Genomic DNA, 22,579 nt, shown 5'->3' with positions numbered 1-22,579 from the left:
CTGAGCTGTTTGGCCATGTCTGCTGAAGGACATGCATGGAAAGACCCTCAAGCGCAGTTTATTCTGGGAAGACAGGGGTGGAAATTGTGGGGACTTCCAGCCTCTGCAGATATGGTTGTCCTTGAACTGCTGACCTGTGTTGAGAAGCCTGTGCAGCTTCTGAGCCACAGTGATTTCCAGAGACTTTGTGTGTCTTTGGTCTCCACACCTGAATTTTCATCTCCACCTCATGCTTCTCCTGCCAGAAGCACTCCCAAGCTTCTCTTGGCTAAAAATACAGCTTATTCAGTAATGGCCAAATGTTACCTCTCATTCAGTCACTGCTGCTGCCTCATCTGTTTGATGGCACTGAAGCCTTTGTAGCTGAACCATGTTTAAAGAGCAGCCTGCACAAGCCGGGAGAGGTCACCGGCATGCAGTGACCACATGTGCTTTGTAGAGGCTATTTTCATCATCCAAATTATACATTTTGCATCAACCAAAGACTGAGTCTTCTCATCAAAGCTGGCTGGCAGCTGGGGTTGCTAATTACACCAGTGCCCAACCACAAGATGAATGGGACAGAGGGCATGTGGCTAGCATGGTGGAAGAGCTGGTTGCGTAGAACTGGCCATGCCCGTGTCTGCGTGTGATGGACAGGGCTGTGCAGGGGCACATATGGGCCATGTGTGGTGCCCAGTGTGATGGTTGCACTTATCTAGAACTCCCCAGAGCACCTCCAAGATCCTGCAGCTGCTTTCTGCAGCCATTTCCTTGTCCATCTCTTGCTGGATGTGGTGCCTCTTAAGTGGCTGCAAATTCACATCAACGAGTAAGTGGTCAGCGTTGTGTGGGCCAGAGCCCAGGCAGACACACGTGCGATCCCGGGGGAGATGATGTTCCCCGAAATGCTTGCTTGCAGGAGTCTGCAGCCCTGCCAAACTCTGCAGGTGCAGTTATAACCCTTCTTAGTCGTACAGCCCTCCGGTGGGCCATGCTACCCTTCCCAGGTGGCCCAGCAGGGATGTCCTTGCTGGGCAGCATGTGCCCATGGGGACCCAGTACCCCTGTGGTGCCAACATGTAGGCAGGGCAGAGCCCAGCTGTGCTCAAGATGGTGCTGGGTGGGCAGTGGGTGCTAGTGGCCCCTCAGTGGTGGGAAGGAGAGCCAAGGGCCGGAATGGGCAGATGGGCTCTGTGATGGGCAGGAGCTGCATGTCGCATCTGACTGTTTGGTTTAAAAAGTAAACCACAGTGCAGAAAAGACTGGCATCTGACATGTCCTGTATGAGGACATTGCTGACCCTAGTGGAGATGGGAACAAAGCTATTCCCTTCTGTTGGCCATCCTTGCTGGGAGATGCATGGTGTGTGATCAAAGAAGCACCTCTGCCCCATGGCATTCCTCCCTCTGTCCCATGTTGTTCCTACTGGTTTAATTAAGCACTAACAAGGCTGTGGCAGCACTGTGCAGCAGTAGCCAGGCTCTCTGGCAGGAGACCATGAGGAGGTCAGAGACCAAGTAGCTCTTCACAGTGATGGCAGTGGGTTATTGCCTCGTAAAGTGCTGTGGCTGTCCTGATACCACTAATGCTATTCCTCTTTTAAGGCCCCTGTGTGACAGCATCCATGTGATGAGGTCATTGGGATGGGGATTTATTTCCTTTTGCCCACAGAGCTGGACTCCTGCCTCTGGGGTAGTAGGGAAGAGAAAGGGGAGTGGTACGTGGTTGTGTTGCTGTTTCCAACCTGCTCTCAGGAGCTGACAGCAAGTAGTAGATGTCTCCTCTCTCCAGCTGAGATGGCTGAAGTGACTGGAGAGATCTGGAAATGGGATCCAAAAGTCCCAGAGTTTCTGCTGAAGCTGTTTGGGATATGCATTGTTCCCAGTGACTATGGCAGTGTGGAAGAAGGGCTGAGAAAAAAGTAAATCCAGATTTCTCTTTCAAAATTTCCGATGGAAAGGTATCAGAGAAAGCACTTGAAGACAAAGATATTTGGGGATGCACTGCTGAAACAAAGTACTCCCAAAAGAGCCTGAAAATCCCTGTTCAAATGGGGCTTTCCCAGTGACTGCCTTTATCTCAACCCCAAATCTAACATGTGCCCAAAAAGAAAATATGTAAATGAATGGAAAATTACGGCAATTCTGGAAGTGCTGTTTGGGGTCTGCTGGTGGGATGTGACCACAGTGGCCCCTCAAGGCCTTACAGTCCCGTGGGTGTGACTGCTGAGAGCTGCTGGGATAGATCCAGTCCACCCATGGGTCCTGCCTCATCCTGGTGCCTTGTGAGCAGTGTGCTTCCATGTGGCTGCCAGTTGGAAACCTGGTGGCAGTTCTGGGTCTTTCTGGAGAGCCCCTTCCTCATGCCCCTGTTCCCAACTTTCTGTTGGGAAGCAGCCCTGTTCCCAAGGCTTCTCATGCTGTGGCATGTATCTCTGTGCCCACAGCTCTCCCTTGTCACAAGTCCCCCCACCACCAATCACCCTGTTGTGTCCATTTAGGTTCCCAGCTCTTTGTCTTCCTGTGCAGCTTCTCATGGTGCCAGAAAACAATGTCCCTGGTCCCCTCTGCCTGCAGTTCCCCCCTGCCCACTCTCACTCGAGCATCTGAGGACAGCACTTGGCTGATGCTCATGCCCACTGTATGGGGGAGGATTCGTTCCAGCTCAGCACAGAACCAGAGCCTGCACCCTCTGAGGTGTGTAACCTGTGAGTGATGCCAACCTCCAATGCCATGGCGGGCGTGTGCTTCCCGGCTTCCCTGGCTCAGCTGTGGGCATGACCAGCTGGTTTGCTGTAGGGCTGCAGTCTTGGGATCAGGATCATCTGCCTGGGTGCTGTCAGGTGGACCCACTGGCACATCCTCTGAATCAGTCTGGTCCAGGGTGTCTTTTGTGGCACCGTGCTTTTGGCATTTGGTGCCCTGCATGTGCAGTGGCATCAGTGTCCTGGGGTCGTATGTATGTGGTTTCTGGTACTGGTGACTGCAGTGTCCTGGGCTGTGTGTGTGGTGTTCGTAGTACCAGTGACAGTGGTGTCCTGGGCTGTTCTGGTGACAGCATTGCTGTGGGCTCTGTGTGTGTGTGGTGTTCCTAGCAGCTGTGACAGCTATGTCCCGGGGACACGAGTGTGGTGATAGTGGTACTGGTGACAGTGGTGTCCTGGGCTGTGTGTGTGTGCAGTGTTCCTGATACTGGTGGCAATGGTGAAGGTGCTGAGCCTAAATCCACTCCATGGGTAGAGTGGGGATTGCTCCACCCTTCTGTGGTATCTGAGTCCTTGTCCTCTCCAGGCTTCGCACCTGAATGTGTCTCATGCAGAGCCGTGGGGACGCAGGAGATCAGATACCGTGCCGTTCTGCCATATCCCCCACCCTGCAAAGTCACGTCCTCCTCCAGACACACGAAGCAGCTCTCCCGGGGGAGCTAGGGAAGGGGTTGCTGATTCTGTGGCTGGAAAGCAGTGAGCTTGGGAGGGGAGAGGACGTGCGAAGTTCAGAGCTCGGCTGAGAGGCTCAACATTGCCTCGTGGTGGGGTGGAGGGGCAAAAGAGAGAGCAGGGCTTGCCCACACTGCTGCATTGCAGCTCGGAGCAGGGAGCTGAGCGAGAGGGGAGCTGGGAAGGCAGGGATGCTGCAGTCGGGAAGCTGGGAAGTCAGGGGATGCTGCATTGCAGGGCTGAGATTAGAAGCTGTGCAAATGGAGATGTGCTTGTGTCAGGGCGGGTGTGACACTGAGGAGCAATGCCCAGCGCCCACCAGTTTGCTGGTCCTTTCGCTAATCCATTTCTTCCACATTTTGTTTTGTGCCAGCATTTCCCTCATTCCTCGCACTGGTATTTGTCTCGTTCAATTGAGGCCATAATGTATTTTTTATTAATTCAGGAGAAGGACTGAGATTCATCTCCCACTGGAAGGACCTGCTGGAATCCACATAGGGAAGTTGAGCAGAAGCTCAGCATGGCTGGGCAGGACATTTTCCTCGCTCCTGGGAGCGGCCGTGGATCAGGAAGGTGGCTCCAGAGCCTCGTAGCCCTAGAGCCTCGTGGCCCTGGTGCAGCACAGTGTATGAGCTCCCTGGAGGGGGGACCTGGGCAGACCTTGGGCACAGACGTGCCCCTGTGCTGCGCAGTGAAATGCTAGTGTGTCCTGCAGCCAGGACATGTGCCTCCACCTCTGTGAACATGTGAGCCTGCCAGCATGTTGGGAGCATAGGCTTTTCCACCTGGCATAGGTGTCAGTGATTTTTAGTCACTCCACATCACTCTGGTATTGTGTCAGCCGTGTTGTCTGTCTTCTGAACCATCCTGCTCATCCAGAGGTGGGCACTTTGCAGCCCTCCCCTGTTCCTGTGAGGGTCTGGCCTCAAGCATCTCCCAAATTACAGAAAGATTTTATGGCAAATCCAGAAATTAGTGTCTGAAGACGTAAAGGCAGGGCTGCTCTGCCTTTACCCGTCAGGATGGATCTTGCCCAGTGGGTAGGGAGGGGATGGTGAGCTGTCTAGGAGGTACCCAGGAGGTGCCTTTCAGTGGGGAACTGAAATTGAGGGTTTGTGCTGTGCTCATGAAGCCGTGGTTCCCTCGGCAGGTTGCAAGCCTGACTCCCAGCCACAGGTGACGCGGCGGGAGGGCCGGGCTCTGTGCCAGCTCGTTGGCTCACCAGCCGGTCGGCTGTCTGTAGCTGTGGGATCGGAACCTCACTTGCTTGGTGAGCTGGAAGGATGGCTCATGGCTGAGGTACTTGTTGAAGCTGCTGGAGGTTCTGGTTGTTTTCACGTAACCCAGGAAAATGGGCAGAGCTGTGCTGTGGGTGCTGGAGCCTATGCTGTGTGAGCTGGAGGGGAAATTACAGAACCATGGACTGGTTTGGGTTAAACCATTTAGAGATCATCTTGTTCCAACCCCTTCCGTGGGCTGGGACACCTTCCACTAGATGAGGTTGCTCCAAGTCCTGTCCAATGTGACATTGAACATTTCCAGGGATGGGGCAGCCACAGCTTCTACAGGCAACCTGTGCCAGGGCCTCACCACCCTCACAGGGAAGAATTTCTTCCTAATCCCTAGTCTAACCCTATTCCATTCAATTTAAAGTCATTCCCCCTACCTGCAGCATGGCAGAGGGGCAGTGCCATGCCTTTAGCATCGGGGACAGGTGGAACCACCTTTATTTCTCCTGGTGGCCCTGCTGGGTGCCAGCCTGCATGATTGGTGTCTGGGGGAGCTTCATGTCCCACCTTTGTGCATTTTATGCAGGGTTGTGTCATCAAGAGTGACAAAGCTGGCAGTGAGACCCTGCAACCAGATACGCTTCTTCAGGAGCACCCAGTCCTGGCCAAACCTAGCCGTTGCTGGTTCTATTTGGAGCCCAGACTGCCTGAAGCTTACACCTCTGCTTTATCATGGGCCTCAAGCATCCCAAGCACTGGCTCTGCCCCAGCCTGGCTCTCCCAATTCCACGAGCTGGCGTGAAGCACATTCAGAGCTGTTGCGCAGGTACAGCTCTGTTGCTGGCTATTTATAGAGTGTGAGCTTTCAGTATTGCTGTGCACTGAGAATAACTCACTGAGGAGACACTTCTCAAAATCACATGTCCTTCGTCCATCTGCAGTGTGGTAGTCTCAGGCTTCCCACATGTCAGCATGGGGTCTGCCTTGGTCCTGTGCCAGCCTGGATTGACACTAAGAGGGGTTTACCCCTGTGTTTTTTTCTGGCCTGGAGATTCAGCTGGTTAATCATAGCAGGGCTTTGTGGTCCAATCCTTGTCAGGACACAACAGCTTTTGCAGGGAGCATCGTGGGGAGCAGTTTGGGCTCTGTAAAATCCACCTCACGGAGGGAGAGCAGCCCTTTCATAAGCCCAGCGTGTGAGATGTGGGCACTGACAGGGAGGGATGTGCTTGGGAAGCACAGGAACCTGCTCTTCGGGCTGGAACCTGTGATGATGAAACTCATCAGCTGAACGAACCCCTCAGGCTGGAAGCGTTAGGTGCTGCAGGGGTATTTCCAGTTCACTTTATCTCTGGCCTGGCCTTATATTTCCAAGCTGATGCAAACAAGTAGAAGGATAGATAGTGGTTAATTCACATTGATCGCTGTGATGCGGGAGCTCCCTGAGGTGAGCTGGGGCTGGCAGAAAACGTGCTGTGGGCCATTTGATGGGGCCAGCACTTCCCTCCCTGGCTGTTTCCTGGTGTGGTGCCGCAGGGGACACGTTGTCAGCCTCGTGGATGCTTGCTCCCACATCCTGAGCTTTCTCCCAGCTTTGGTGGTTCAGAGGCCTAAGGCACCTTTGCTAGGGTGGGTACAGAGTCATGGGCCAGCCTGGCAGTGGTGAAATCAGGCAAGGCAGGGTTGTTTTGGCAGCTCCAAGTGGGAGCACTGCTTTGCGGGAGCAGGGACAACAAAGTTACCCTCATTCACTTCCTCAGCAGAAGGAAAGGCATTTGACAGATTGTGGCTGGAACCTGGGACTGTCCATTTCTGCCAGGGCTGGACCAATGTGGAACCAAATGTGTTGAGGCCACCCTGGATGCAGGATCCTTGGCCACCCAGATGTGGCCTTTTGCAGCTACCTTGCCTTTAGCCTCCAGACCTTTCACTTCACCAAGGGAGTGACAAGGAGATGGCTCCAAACTCACAACAGGCAGAGCAGAAGCAAGGGAAATAATGAAGTTCAGCTTCCTCCCATCCCAGCAAGGAGGACAGACAGATGATGTCCTGCAAGCTTTTGCTGCAGTGAGCCCAGAGGAGCATGTGCTGAATCCTAAGGAGCTGGACTCGCACCACATACGAGCTGTGTGGGACTTGAGGTGGCTGCATGCTGAAGGGTGGGAGTAAATTGAGTCTGGCTGTGTTGGTGCTTGGCATGGGACTTTCTGTCCTGCTGTATCAGGGCAGGGCAGGGCTGCTGGAGGGAGGCAGCTGTGGGGAGTCAGTGGGGACAGTCCAGGAGCTTTTCTCTGGGGCTGCCCCAGCTACTGGGCATGGTGAAAGGTGGCTGCCCTGCACTCGTGCCTCTCCCAGACCCCAGGTTCATTTGAAAACATAACAAAAACTCTTCCAGTGAATTAGAGTCACCCTGGACAGGCCATGCATTGCACCTCGGGGTGGGCAATGAAGAGAGGTCCTGGGGGCAGAGGTGTCAGTGCACAAGGGACCTGTTGGCTCTGGGTGGTGGTGGTTTCTCTCCCAAATAACATGCATATAAACTTGGCGTGGGGTTAAAATCCTGCATGGCCTGGACAATGTGTGATCGCTGGCCAGAGGGAAGAGCCAGCATTTGCCTGACTCCCAGCCGAAGATCTTAGTCTTCTCTGCCTCAGGCTGTACGTAGCCTGGAGCTCACAGCTCATCAGTGCAAGGTCCTTTGGCAAATTCCATTTTGATGTCTCACGCCGGGTGGTTTGAGACTGGATTTATCACTGTCTGGACCTCCTGTCTCCCACTGTCGGGTGGTTGAATGCATCAAAAGCTGGCTGCATCCTGACCCTATGGGGAGGAGCAGCACCCAGAACCTACCCCAGGCCTCTTGCTCCTCAGCGCTGTGTGGGCTGTGCCACAGGCATGGCTGGGATGGGACAGTGAGGGGCCCTGTCCTACCTGGTGCCTCACCTTTCTCTGCCCTGTGTTCTAGTGGTGCTAGGGATTGCTGTAAGGCCAAAGCTGGTGTCCTTCAACTCTCCAGGCTGAGTACAGCAGCCATTTGGGGGCTGATTCACCATCAGACAGAGACCCTCCCCTCTTATAGGCCGTATCATCTGGAGAAGGGAAGACACTCCAGCAGCAGCACCTCTAGCCATCTCATTTCCATTTCCCTGAGCCATTTTAGCTGTGCTTTTGCTGCGCTGTGCCAAACAGCGTCCCGGTGCTGCTGAAGCACTAATATCCATCATCCGGCCGCGGTCTGTAGAGCACTCAGAAATTTGGTGCTATTTTCAGTGAAGTTTTCCAAGTTGAGCTTATTGGCTCATGGGCATCTGCTCCCAGATGGAGAACATGTGGCCGGTTCCTGTGAGGGGAGGGACATGGCCCCACTCATAAAGCAGCATGGGGGATGAGTGGGGGAATCTCATCCTGGAGCCTGTGAGATGATTTCAGGATTGTGCAGAGTGGGGCCTGGAGGCTGGGATTTTAAAGCTGCTCCTCTGAAAGCAGAATGCAGTGAGAGGTCACCCGTCAGATATTAGTGGTGGGAAAAGTACAGTAACCTGGAGGTAGGATTTGATCTCAGCTCAGCTGCTGTTTGCACCGCTGGGCATTTCCCACTCTGCTCCCTTTCAAAAGTGAACAGCAGGTATTTGGCAAAGAGTCACTGCTCTAAAATGGGTGAAACTCTGGGGATTCCTGCAAGCCTCCCTGCCTGGAACTGAGAAATAAGTACTGGCTAAATGGAATGACACACAAACCCTGAGATCCAAATCAAAAGTAAATTTACAAAGCAGCTTTTCCTGCCTCACATTCCCAAGTGGAGCATGGTAATATGTTTCCAAGCCCGGCTGCTCTGTGCCCCAGAGGTGACCAGCGGGGCAAAGCCATGCTCTCTTCGCTCTGCTCCCCATTTGTCCATCACTGCCTTCCGGGGGCAGAGGTGCTGGTTTGTTTTGTGGCTGAGATTCTCATTCCCTTTGTGGGAATAAAGCAAATTGTGTTTGGTTGACATTCTCTAAAGCTTCAAAGTCAAATAAAATCTGGGTTGCCAGCTTCTTTTTGTATTGCAGGAGGTGCCTGTTTTCCATCCCAAACCATCCATGTTTTGCAGCTCAATAGCACATCCCAGACAATGGCTTTAGAAATCAGACGCCTGCATTTTGGACCCACAGTGCTGAGGCAACGCCAAGTGGTGCATGGGGTGCCAGAATTTGTGCACATGGGGAGAGAGAAGGAGGAGGAAGAAAATCTTGCTCCGATGGGATGTTTCCACGGAGATCATGGTAATGATCTTCCATTTCCATATAGCTTTTCATCCGCTGGCAGAGTGTGCTCACTTGTAAGCTGATGCTACACACGTCCTGTATGGAGAGTGCAGCAGCTGTTGTCGAAAAAGCATATTGTAAGGGAGAAGCTCTGGAACAGCAAAGCAGGATCTGCCTGGGCTGGGAATGACCCCTGGGACTGCAGGGATGCTCAGGGATGCAGGAAGGGATATTAAGAAGAAATTAATTACTAAAAAGGTGGTCAGGCCCTGGCACAGGGTGCCCAGGGAAGCTGTGGCTGTGCCATCCCTGGAAGTGTTCAGGACCAGGTTGGTTGGGGCTTTGAGCAACCTGGTCTACTGGAAGGTATTAGATTAAGAATAACTCACTGTTATTGACTGAGATAATCTTTAAGGTCCCTTCCAACCCAAACTTTTTTGGTTTTGTGGTGATTCTCTGTCCCTGTACCACTGGTATGGGAGCAACCTTGCTGCTGTATAACATCATCTAAGTCCTTCCCCAAATCAGCATCACCTGTGGGATATGCCTCACATCAGCCAGTGTCCAGCTGAGAGCTGTGCCATGGCCAGACATGGGCCGGCACTTGTTCTTCTGGAGTGAGAGCCCTGTCACAAGCTGTGCTAGGCTGGGAGCAGCAGTCAGGGTATACGGTCATCAGGCTGCATCCCACACTGACATACAGGGTTGTTTTTCTGCCTCATCAATTTCTTTTTCCCCTGGTTGCCATGCTGGAGGAACTGTTAGGCCAGGCAGGACCACAGAACTCTGAGGAGGGTCAGCAAGGCCATGTCTGCTGCTGGAGTGTGCGGGAGGTTGGTTAATATTCAATATTCCCTTGTCCTTCTGAGTGCCTCTCACTTTCCAAGAGCAGGGAGGCAAGTCTGGAAGCTCTTCTTCTCCCCTGTGCTGAGATGGGTTTGCAAAAGCTACAGTTTCTTCTGCTTTTTTTTCCCCCCTTCTTTTCCTGCCCCGGCATTTTTCCCTGACCTGATGAATTTTTAAACAAAAACATGGTGAGGAGAGAACAGGAGAGAGGGAAGAAAACTCAGGGGAGGACATGAGGAAAAAGCTCTGTTTTCCAAATCAGAGTGATTGTGAGTGGAAGTGAAAGTTTAGGTTGTGTTTTCAATTTGAAAGTTCCAACTAATTTTAAGTCACTTTATTGACAGGAGAAAATACCTTTCCTAATACTCTTTTTAATAAACTCAAGTTTTACAAGTAGAAGTAGTAGAAGTTGGTTGAAAAATACCATGGAATTACGGAAGTAAAAGGCAGCTGCTGTGCTCTGTAATTCTTCCTGGCTGTGCTGGGCATTGGTGCTCCCTGGAGCTGGGGGACTGAGGCTGGAGGAGGCAGACAGACAAACCCCCCTGCAGATGCATCTGGGTGCTCGTCTGCCTGTTCGCAGGGGATTGCAGGGTTGATCACCTGCACATGGTTGCTTTGCACAGGGCCATATGTGGATGGATGTAGCCTGTTGGTGCAGGGTAGTGAGCAGATGCAGGACTTTAGGTGCAGTGGGTCAGAATTTGGCCCAAATGGGAGCCTTCCAGCTGGAGAACTGGCTGAAGAAAGTGGAAGAAGGCAGGAGCACAAGTATGGAGAGATGAGGGGGAGGTAGGTGAGGGGATTGGCTCACTGAGCTGAGCATCGCCAGGGAGCCCAAATCCCATCACCAGGAGCGCTTGTCCAGGTCCCTAAGCCAAGCTCTGACCTGTGAAAACACTTGGAGAGTTTGAATCGCTGATGAAATTGTGAGATACCGTGGACATCTTTTTGTGCCGTGCTTTGTCTCTCCTGAAATGTTCCTCCACTGTGTCCCACCGACACCAAGGCCAGAGCTGAATACTGGGGCTGTCTGCTCTTGCTGCCCTCCGTCAGGCTGGGTTGGTTTCTCATGACTGTCACATTGGCAGGTAGATTGAGTGTTGTTGGAAAACCAACTTGCTGGAAATGCATTGCTGTCACACTGTGCAGAGCAGAGAGAACTCCTTGCAGATCTCATTGTATTTTGGGCTGGAACAGAAAAAGAAACATTTTATGGTAATTTTTTCAATGACTTTCCAATTCTTTTTTCTTGGTAAGCTGTCTGCAATCACTTACAGTGTTCCTGAAGGGATTAATTACTCACTGGAGCTCATTGTGTGTATTTCATATTCTGAACTGTTGGATGTGATGCCTGCCTTGGATAAAGCAAGGGGTCACATGGCATTTCTTTTTCCATCCTTTTTCCACTGTTCTGTTCTATCTGTCAGGCTCCTGGTGTGAACGCTCCCCATTGCTGCTGTGGTGGGCGCTCGGTCAGCATGCCACACGTGATCCTGATTTCCCTGCTCCGCACTCCTTTTTCAAGGGAGTGTAGCCAGAAGAAGACAAATCGCTTCCTTGTTTGAGTGACTTTTGGCTGATGCTTTCCCCCCAGGCTGTAGTGTTGGCTCGGCTTCTCTTGCAGCAGTTGTGGCTCTGGGCTGTGCATCGTCAGTGTTTGGACAGGCCTCCAGAGCAAATCTGGGAAGAAGAGCTCAAAGCACATTGTGGAGCTGCTTCCCACAGCGAAGAGGGCTTGTGTTGTGCAGGCAGCCATTGCGTGGAGTTGAGATGTCTTAGAGGAGATAAGTCTCAGCTGTGGTGCTCCCAGGGAGCCCTCTGCACCATCCTTGGAGCGTGGCATTCCCAGGAGGGTCTGCCTGTGGGACGGCGTGTGCTGGCACTTTTACAGTGCAGGGAATGGCATTGTCTCGAGCTTGGCTGGGGATCCCAGCTGTCCACGCTGGGGCTGTAACTCAGCATGGTCTCAGCATGCTTAAAGGGATCCTGTAGCCTGCAGGGATGGGGCTTGTCAGTGTGCAGGTCCAGAGGTGAGCGGCTGCTCTCCCATTGTACTTGGAGGCTCGTGGCCACTGTCATCACAGGACACTCAGTCCTTAGTGCTGGCAGGTGCATAGTGAGGGCAGACACAGGAGCAGGCACACAGTGAAGAGTTCGGAGGCTCCACTGAAATCCCTCCAATTGATGCTGGTGCCTGTTTTGGAGCATTTTCCACCCTGCCTGTCCCAGGTACTGCCAGGCCCCCAGTAAAATTTGGAGTAGTAGGTGGAACAGCAGCTCTTTGCATTGAAATGTAAAGTGTGTCAGCATCCTTTCACTCACCGTAATGCACGTGGTGGATTGGAGGTAAAAAACATTTCCTCCATGCTCACCCCTAGCCACCGGGGCACCTGGGGAGGGACCCACAGAGCTTTCTGGTGCTAAGTATCCCCTTCCCTCCTGTGGCACAAACAGATTTCCTGAAGGAGACAGGATCTTCCTTCTCTGCAAATCACCTTTAGTGAGAAAACCACAACTGCTGGTGAAGAAAACCTTTCCTTTCCCTGATGGTGGGGACTCTGAGTGCACTGTGAGATGGGGAGCCAGTCTGGAAGCAGTTGGAGGATGGTGTGGGCCGGCAGCGGGAGTGGGGAACCATCAGTGCTAAGAATAGACAGTTTATCTGCATCCCTCTCCCTGTGAAGGGTGCTCGAGGCAGCAATTAATACAAGTTTGTAGTAACACTGCCGGTGGATCAGCAGCACAGCCTTTGGAGCTGGTGTCAAAATTCTGACGATGGTTGAGGGAGACTGGTGCTGCTGAGCTCCCCGGTGCACACCCAGCATGTTCCTGGCACTGGGATGCGAGGTAGTGCTGTGGGGCGGCAGGATGGAGTCCTGGGTGCTGGGTGTGGAGCCGCAGGATGGGGAGAGACATTGGGCTGGTGCTGCTCCTGGCTCCAGTGGGTTAGGCACCTTTCCCAGGCAAGTTTGGAGGGGCAGGTAATAAGGCTGGCAGAATTAATGGCAATGTTGGTAGGGAAGGGAGCAAGCTGGGGCTGTGGCAGGGCATGATGCTCTGTACCCCTGACTGCAGTGAGGATGGCCCTGGGGAGCTGGCACAGCAGGCAGGGTCACCTGATCACTCTCCACTGAGTTACCAGGATGCCTCATCCTGCTTCTGGGCAGGGGGCATGGGAGACCTAGGGAATGCAGAAGGTCATTGTGTAGCTGTCAGAGCCATGGCACCCTCTTCAAGCAAACCTGCCACTCACCATGCACAGCTTCATCTTTGGGAGAGTGTGGGGGGGTTTGCTTTGGTATGAACACCATCTGGGCAGCTGGTGGTGCAGACCGAACGGATCCCAAAATCTGTGATGTGTGTGTTGGTCTTCAGCCCTGCCTGGGCTGCTGTTGCAGATGCTGCCACGATTTTCAGGGGCTGAACCTTGCCCCAGTGCCTGGTAGGACCAGCACCCCCAGGCAGTGCTTGCGCACCCCGCTGCCAGGGGACTGCAGGTGCAGGGAAAGCCTGAGCCTTGTGGGATCCTGGTGATCATATGTGCAGCGGACTTGTTTCCGGCTCCCCGCAGGCTGCTGCGCCTGATGCCAGAGTGAATTTGGCACCTGGCCCTCCTGCGAGGCTGGGGAGGGGGGAGAAGAAAGGCCAGGCCCTCCTCGCCGCAGGCAGGAGATTCAGATCCCCCTGGGCGTGCACAAAGACCGTTTATCTCCGGAGCAAAGCCCTGGTAACCACAGGGTAGAGCGTGAAGGGCTGATTAGGGGCTGTGCGAGGAGGGGTGCTGGGGTCGAGTGCAGGCACTTCCCTTCCCATTTCCAGGGCTTTCCATGGTAATGGCTCCTATTCTGCTCTGTTGTTAGGACGTCACTCACATGCAGCTCCAACGACATCTGTCAAAACACGTTCCCCCTGTCCTTGGCGCTCCAGGGGAAGAGGGATCCGTTTGCCCCATAATGAGCCTGACATCAATTAATCATCAGCCTTAAAAATTAGCATCGTGGCAGTACACGTTGGAGGAAAATGATTCCCCAGATGGAAGCAAAAATAGCCTGGGTTATCTCCCTCCTCCCGTGGGAGGTGGCAACAATAGATCCACTAACGAGCCTGGAACTCTTTAAGCTGGGTTTGCCCCCCGAGGTGCTCTGCCTCCTGCCCAGTCTCTTCTCTCAACGGGCTCTTGAGGGACCCTCACATGCAAGGGCTCATGACCTACGCTGGGGTCTGGCCCTGCTGTCAGCTGGATGCTCGTGGTGCGCATCCCCCGGGCTTTGCAGAGAGCCCAGGGTGAGCTTGCCATGCTGAGTCCCTTCCTGAAGCTGAGCATTTGGAGGGAAACAGCTGTTCCGGGGTCTTACTCTTCTGGAGGTGAAGGATGCTCATCCCTGGGTGGTGCTGCTGGGCCGGTGCCTCGAGGACATGTCCTACCCTGGGAGAGCTGTCCCTTGTCCCTCTCCAGAGTGACAGCTCTGAGGACTGCTGGTGCCCACCGCTTAGTGAATGCCAGCTCCAATATTCAGGAGCTCAGCAATGGGCTGGAGGTTTCCAGAGACACCGTGTCTGGGGTGTGACTGGGGCACCTTCTCCGGAGGCTCCCAGTGAGCTGTTCTTGTCCCTGTGCCATGCTGGGATTTTCCATGCTCAGAGCTGCTCTTCATTGCATCCGGGTAAGCTGTAACCCCAGTGAGCAGCTCTGCTGCCTGTAGCCTCCTGCCACTCTGGTTGCCCACCCCTGCTTGTTGGGAGGTGAAGAGCCCCTATCACCAGCTGTGTTTTGGGTCCGTTTGGGTGACTCTGATCTCTCAGTGTGAAGCAGCTCCACAGGCTGCCAGGGAAGCTGGGGAGGACATTTTGCATTCCTGCTGGAGACACATCAGGACTCTTTGGCTGATCTGGTGATGGACAGACAGACCAAGTGTCTACCAGAGCCCAGCTGAGGCCGGGGAGAATTGTGTTTGCAACGCATTGCTCTGCACAAAGCTCGCAGTCACAAGGCGAGGGGGACAAAAGGCTCCCTGTTCGCTCCGTCCCAGTGGGTGCAATTCCAACAGTTAAAAAGCAAATGTGAGTTGTTTGTCTCAGTGAATATAAAGCTTCCCCAAGCGTGGCTGTATTCTGGCTGGGAATGGGGAGTTTGGCTCTCCTAATGACTGTTCTCCTGCAAAATGGAGCCAACTCGAGCCAAGAGCTGCCCGGCTGGGCCCTTCTCTGCTGGCCCCAGTGCAGGGATGTGGGCTGAGGAGGGAACCCCATTTAGCTGGGGTCTGATAAATGCCCTTTCAGCCAGGCCTGGGCATCCAGTGGGGGACAGCGTGGAGGGATGGGTGTGGGGAACTTGGCCTCTTGTACCCAGGGGTGACTGCCACCCATGAGCACCCTGCCAGTGCCTGGGATCTTCTCCCATGCCCAAAGGATTCAATATCATCAACAACAGGGAGCCCCAGGCAGGGGGACATCAGATCTGCTTATTTGGGGCATCTGAGACTCCAAGGACTGCTGTCACAGGGGCCTGGGGTGAGGGTGGGTGTGGCAGGAATGACTGAATCACGTGCTGCACATGGGCTTGGGGTGTGGACACATCCACACCATCTCCATCCATGGATGATCCCCAGCAGTGATAGGGCTGTTGGGATGGTATTGGTGCTGATGTGGAACATGCCCTGTGGCTGGCTTCACGTGGCTCCCCTGGGGGCCTGTGGTGTTTGACCCTCGTGTCCGTGACAGCCGAGCCACACTGAGCACAGCCCATGGGCATCTCCTCCTCCCTAGCTGCTCCTGCAATTGCCCCGTCCTCCGCTTGGCTCTCTGGGTCACAGGGCCCTTGGAGAAGGACTATACGAAGTGAGGGAGGGTCGTTATGGGGGAAGGACATGGCTGTTACCTGCACAGGCCCTGTGCCCTTCCTTCCCTGCAGGGAACCCAGATTGGTCCTTGATATGCTGTCAGCAGTGGGTGCAGGATTCCCCATGCACCCACGTCCCTCCTCCTCCACCAAGCAAAGCTTGGAGGGAGAGCTTGTGATGTCCCCAGATGCAGGGCACATCTGGAGGGCACCGAAGCAGTTAAGTGAAGGGCTGATTTGTGCTATAGAAACCCGCAGTTCCTTCCTTTGATCCTCTGAATCAGCCCATTGCCTTCCTCATATAAAGCCCCATTTATCTCCGCTCTTCCCAGTAAGTTTGAAGGCGGTCGCGGCTCGTGGCTCCTCGGCAGCAGCGAGGAGCCCAGCTTTCTCTTCCGCTGAAGCAGAATCAGGTGAAATCTCTATGGCAACTGGCAGATGACAGGGAGTCTTGTTGCCTTGGAAATGAGGCAAGGCAAAAAAAAAAAAAAAACCACCCAAAAAGAGCCATCTGGAATTTTGAATTTCCACAATGTCCAACCTGCGTCTGGTGATGTGTGGGGAGTGTAAACCCACTGCTGCCGGCTGCTGTGGGGCCTCTGTGCTCGGCCTGGCTGCACTGTTCTGCCTCACCCTGGGGAATTAGGGCTTTTTTCCATTTCTACTTCACTTTCTGGCTTTTTTTTTTTTTTTGCACAGGGTCTGCAGCACCGCCCTGACCATGTGCTGGTGGCTGTGGGGAAGGTGTTGTGTGTGGGGCACTTGAGGTGCTGAAACCAGGCAGGGCACAGCTGCGCTGTGTTGAGGGCCAGTGTGGCACAGGTATATCTTGATAATGCAGAACCTGGGGAGGATGGCAGGCTCCAGGGTAAATTAAGGCACAGAGTGCTACGTGACCAGTCTGACCCCGCTCTGTCAGCTTAGCGCAGACCCCAGGTGCAGTGACCACTGATGACACCGTCTCCATGTGCCCGAGGCCATAGGGCTGTCAGCAGAGAGTTAGCGTCACCATGTGTGAATGCCACTATGTATGCCAGTGTCCAGAGGTTCAGGGCACCCCTTGGAGCGTGGATTTGGCCTGTTCACCTACCATCCCTCTCCTTCCCAAGCTGCACAGGTGTTTCCATCGTTTACTTTGGAGATCCATTGTGCTGGGGACAGGGGTGTTGGGATGCTCTCAGCTCCTCTGATGCTTTCAGGAGCAGCTTTGGAGGCAGCTGTGGCACTGCGACATGCCGTGCCTTGTGCAGGAGCAGGGTCTGTCCCAACATGGAGGACTTTGGTCTCTCCCAGATTATCAGCATAGGGAAGCAGAGGGCAGCACAGAGATGGGATGCATGGACATGGAGCAGCTAGAGGCTCTGGAGCTGGAAAAGGAACTGTGGTTTGGATATGCAGGTGGGGTGGTTTGGGGCCAAGTGCAGTATCCATTGAAAGAATAACCCACAAATGGGCTGAAGGCCCAGCCTGTATCTCTCCAGCGGGTTCACTTGGAAACTTGTGTATGGGAGAGACCCAATTAAGTGGATTTATGGCTGCTCTAGCCTGAGAAAGTCTGAATCCCTTTTAAAAGCTTGGCTCACTGGAGCCAGACGGGGTCCAGGCTCCAGGTCTCAGCCCTGCCCTTGTTACAAGCAGTGATTCGCAAGGCTTAGCAGCCACGATCGCCCCTGAAGTGCTGATTCGGCTCAAGTCCCAGCCTGTCACTGCTGCATGGCTGCTTATTGTCTGCTCTCACCTGCCAGTGGGGAGATGGTGGCCCCCTCCCACAGCGTGGGGCTGCCCCAGCCTGCACTGGTGGCAGTGGTGGAGATGGTGGTGGTGATGGGGATGGTGTGGTGGTGGGGTTTTGGTGGTGATGGGGATGGCATGGTGATGGTGGCAGTGATGATGACTGCAGTGGTGGGGGTGCAGTGATGGGGCAGTGAGTGCAGGCAGGGAATTGGCTTCCTCCCCCTCTGCAGCCACCCTTGGAGCCTCCTGCAGAGCCATGTTGTTTTGAAGAAGGGTCCACCAAGGTGTGAGACTTGGGGTGGCCATGCCAAAGTGGGGTCCTGTCACCTCTCTGCCTCTGGCTGTGTCTCCGCAGGGGCGGGTGCTCCTTGGGGCTTGGGCCCTGCAGGACACATGCTGTCCCCACAGTGTTGCCTGCTGTAAACCCCATTGTCTCCCCCAGGACTTGATGCTGGTCTCTCTTCCCTCAGCCAAGGGCAAGTGCAGGACATGCTGGGCTGTGTCCAACCTCCTCCCACAGCCTTGCAGGGCTATATGCAGGACAGCAGCATGTGCAGAGGCCAGCCTGCTTTGGTGGAGTCATGGGTGGGGACTTCAGGTATCTGCAGCTTGCCCTGCCATCCCCTTCCCTGATATCAGGAAGCTGTGCTTCCATGTCCATGGAGAATAGCACCTCCAGCTCCGGCTGAGGCGCTGCTGCCATCATCCAGGGAATGGTAGCCAGGCTTTTTTCCACTCATTTGCCTGGGGTCAGCAGAGCACCAGTCAGCAATCCAGGTACCCTGGTTCCCCGTTACCAGGGTGCTGGGTGGCCCTGTCCTTGCTCCTTGGGGAGCAGGAGTCTCTCCTAACACTGCTGACAGAGCCCTGTTAGCCATGTCCACTGCTTATTCTGCCTGTTTGGGAGCTGTTGTGGGGAGAAAGATGGTTAAGCCCCAAAGAGAAAGATTGCAGGTTGCAACCATCCCCCTGCCCAGCTGTCTGGGAGTGTGAATCAGAGCTGGATTTAGTAATGTAAGATAAAGTCAAGTTCTCCATTTGGGAAGACTGCTGTTGATGCCAGTGACAGAGTCATAGGCTGTGGGGTGTGAGTGCAGAACCTGTGGGGCTCAGTGAGGTTCACACCAGGCTCAGGCTGTTGGGTTTCCCCTCGGGTGGTCTCCAAGTGCCAGAGTGGAGGGTTTTCAACAAAAATTCCAAAGAAACACTGCCTATGCTGATTCATTCATAAACAGGACGAGGAGCAGGGGCTGGGGCAGATGGAGAGAGCAGGGCGAGTCTGCTTGAGGGTTCGTAGAGCTGCTGAGTGGAGGGGCCAGAGGAGGCTCACAGCCCCACAAGAATGGGTTTTATTGCAGAGTTCATTAGTGGATTTTTCAATGCACTGGAAGGAATTGAGCAACCAGTCAAAAATGTTTTCCAGCCTGGGGAAATTCGTTGCAGCTACTGTGTAATAGGGGCCCACTGGAATGACTCAGGAACACCACACGGCCTTTCCCGGTGAATTCCTGCTTGCTGTTGAAATCTTACTGGGTCAACAGGAGTCCTTTCCCAGTTGGATCCTCTGAAATGAGACCAGTTGGGTCCTGGGGGGCAAGAAAACACATGTGAGGGTGTCATGCTCACGCTGAGTGTATGAAGACAGATGCAGACAGTGCACCCATGCAAGCCTGGCACCCTTGTGCCAGTGTTAGTGTCGTGTCCTGCTGTCCTGCTGCCTGCGTGTGGACACATGGGCACATATGCAAGGTCACAGGCATAGGTGACACGCATGTACACACGCAGCTTTCTGCAGCTTTTGCTGCCATGTGGCTCCCACATGAATGATGCAAACACATACACACACAAGCAAGTTTCTGTGCCAAGGCACATGGGGCACACGTGTCCAACTGATGTAGCCCTGCCTGGCCCCAGTGGGAGCTGGTGGCCACATGCTTCTTTGAAATGAGCTGTCAGAGCCATTTGGAGTTGATTATTTCCTCATTCCTTGACGTACTTGGCCACGTCAGCAGCACCCGGCTGCGGGGCCACGGCTGCGTTCCGACATGTGGACAGAGGAGCTGCCACCTCTTGCTGTGGGAGGTGGCAGAGAGAGCTGGACATGAGCACAACCTGGAGCTCCTTGGCCTTGTCCAGCCATGGTTCTGTGCTACCCATCACAGTCAGACTCACAGCAAACAGTGCTTTGCCCTGAGTCAGCCATTCCAGCACAGCTCTCTCCTTCCTCGTCCTCCTCCTCTTCTTCCTCCTTGGCTGCCTCTGGCCCTCCATCCCACCAGATGCTCCTTGCAGATGCTCCTTCTCCTGGTAATGGTACCTGCTGCTGCTCCAGCTTGGCCAGGCAGGAGATGGGAGTGATGGACACTCCATGACTTGGGGCTGGGTACCCACAGTGCCAGGTTGCTGAGTGTGTGTAACATGGTGGTTGGTGGTGGAGGCCATGCCAGGGAGTGCTGAAGGTGGCAGGGTGGTCGGGGGTGGGTTGCCTCAGTTTCCTCATGTGCGAAGTGGAGCTGTATCATGTTTGCTGATGTTGAAGAGGGCACCAAGAGGGCTCAGTTGAGAAAGGAGTGTTGAGTGAGAACTCTCAGTTGAGCGAGGGCTGCCTAATCACAGCAGAGATTATGGGCAAGTGAGAGCCACCCTGGTACAGGACAAGTGACTTGGGCAGTGGGGCCTGGTGACCTCCCAGTGTGAGGCCTGGAGACAGTGGCTACATCTCAGGGCTGCCCTGTGTGTGGTCAGAATGGGAGGCAAAGGGCCAGAGCCAGCACCCCCTTTGCTCTGCAACAGCAGGATGGATGGAGCCTGTGAGAGCAGTGGGAGCTGCTTAGGGGCTGCAGGCCAGCCTGGAGCTGGGGCAGAGAGACATCAGTCCCTGAGCTTGCAGCTCCAGTGGAGTGGGGAACACTGTGGAACACATCCCAGCTGTAGCTGCTGGGAAAATGAGCCCGGCCTGGGCTGGGTGTCCAACTGACCCTGTGACGGCATGGGCTGAGCCTTCTCTGCTGCTCCATACTCCAGCAGCTGGAAACATCTGGCTGCACAAGCTTGCTAAATCGACATGGGGAGGAATCCAGTGCTCTCCTGCCGTTCCCACACTTCAGCCTCTCCCAGTGGCTCCGGTTTCGACTCAGCTCTGGCATGTGGTGACTGTGTGAGCTCCGAGCCAACCCTTGGCCCCTTGCTGCCCCTGGGGAGCACACTGAGGGAGTCCTGGTGTCACCACCTGAACAGCACTGTGGGGACAGATGGTGGCACTTCAGTGCTGGCAGCAGGATGTGTGCGAGAGATGGGTGAGCAGCTCCTCCAGTCCCAGTTTGGCTCTTTCCTGGGTGAGAGCTGCTGCTTTTCCTGGAGTCCAGAGTGTCCTGGACTGTCACCCAAAAACTGGGGTGATGTTACCGAGGCATGGATGGCTAATGGTGCAATGGATGAAGCCGGGGATGTGGGTTAGTACCGTTGCCCTGAAATGCCTGTCCCTGAGCCCTGGGATGCTGCTAATCACCATTGGTGCCCCAGCAGCAGAGCAGTGCAGGGGAAGTGGCTCCCCTGTGCTGGCCCCTCAGTCGGGGCAGCTGGGGACACAGTGCGGGCTCGCCCCACTGCTCCTTGGATGAGGATGGCTGTAGCAGCCCCGCTGGCAGTGGCTCCCAGGGAGGAGGCAGCGCCAGGCCCTGGCGCTGGCACTGTGCCCAGGGGAATGGCTGCGGGTGGCCGTGGGGGAGGCAGACGGGGTTTTGGGAGGGAGCCATGCCCAGGAGGAGCACGCTGCCGAGCTGGCAGGGGGTGGGAGCCGCTGCCGGCGCCAGGGGACGACGGTGGCTCTTCATCCCATCCTGCTCTGTCCTGCCCCAGCGTGGCTCTGCTGGGGTGTGCGTGCCACCTTCTCCGGCTGTGAGAGCTGGCTCTGGGGGACAGCTTCCACTGAATGCAGCCAGGGTGAAGGAGCTGAGGGTGCCAAGTCCTTCCCTGCGTGGAGACCCACCTGGGGGCATTGCTGGGTGTTGCATTGCTATTCCCTGAGGTTCAGGGAACCCAAATCTCCCACTGCGCTACACACTGTGGTGTGACAGTCAGGGACTTGGCCACAGGTTCCTGCCCTGCAATTTCAAGCCTGAGAATCCATCTTTGCAGGCAATTTGAGGGCAGAACCTGGCAGCTTTAAGTTGCCAACACGACCCTTTCTGCCTGCCCTACCAGATGGGCACAGTGTCGCCTTGTCCGTGGCTGCAGAGCAGGATAGGTGCCACCCTCCAACACTGAGGGCGTCTCGAGCCTCCCCTGTGCCCTGTCTTCATCCCTCTCCCGTACTGCATGTGCATCCCCATCTTGTGGCTCTGGGGACCACTTGGAGCCTCTGTGCCTTTGATTAACTCCTCCAACATGCATGGGCCACAATGGAGGTTTAATAATGAGTTAATAATGATTTGTGTCCTGTTGAGCCAGGTTCTGGGAGCTGGACTGGGGTGATTGGACACATACAGGGACGAGTGTCCTTATGCTCTGATGTGGCTGGCTACATTGGGTGCCCTGTGGGCTCACCAGCCCTTTTACCTCATCTACAACTGACTTTAACCTGCTTGATTGAACCCGTCTCATCGGGGCTGTTCCTTCTTGTCACCCCCTTCCAGGCTCACGCATAAATCGGAGCCGCTTCACTGATCTGAGGTGCTTCTGCCCAGGCGGGTGGACGAGGGAATTCTGGAGATGAGGCAGCATCACCCATGGGCACTGCCTGCAGTGTGGCCAGAGTACAATGGGGACAATGAGCCCTGCTTGAGCACTGGCATGTGGCTGTGCCATTGTGGGGAGCTGCAGGGATGTGTACTGGTGCTGTCCCCTGTCCCCATGTCCCTGCACCTGGGATGTGTCAACAGTGTCCCCTGTCCCTGTGTCACTGCAGCTGGGGTGTGTGCTGACGGTGTCCCTTGTCCCCATGTCCTTGAGCTGGTGTGTGTGCCGGCAGTGTCCCCCATCCCTGTGCTCCTGCAGTTCACACGGTGCCCGTGCCTTTGCAAATCCTGAAGCACTGGTTGCCACGTTACATTAGGAGGAGCCACATCCCATGTCCCTGGCGCCTGCTGTCACTGCAGATCCGTGGCAGGCTGCAGCTGAAAGGCCTGAAATCGGGGATCAAAGCCGCAGTGGCACAGCTATTAGTGCCTGGGGTGCATGCGAGCAGGATGGGGACATGGGGCTAGAGCTGTGGCCCCAAGCCCACAGCGCTGCTGGGGCTATGCCAGGAGTGCCCACCCTTCCCTGT

At 54.8% G+C, this 22,579-nt stretch overlaps 1 protein-coding gene across 3 annotated transcripts in view; it reads left to right on the top strand.

Moving 5' to 3' along the window:
• The window catches only part of NAV1 (neuron navigator 1), a 73,828-nt gene that overhangs the window by 20,273 nt on the left and 30,976 nt on the right, over window positions 1–22,579 (top strand). The gene's annotated exons all lie outside the window — the stretch shown is intronic.

The sequence above is a fragment of the Lichenostomus cassidix genome, chromosome 26 (assembly GCF_008360975.1).
Source record: "Lichenostomus cassidix isolate B80296 chromosome 26, HeHo_3.0, whole genome shotgun sequence".
NCBI classification, from domain to species: Eukaryota; Metazoa; Chordata; class Aves; order Passeriformes; family Meliphagidae; genus Lichenostomus; species Lichenostomus cassidix.
The sequence above is the reverse complement of the archived record's forward strand: the minus strand, read 5'-3'. Positions and strand labels throughout refer to the sequence as shown.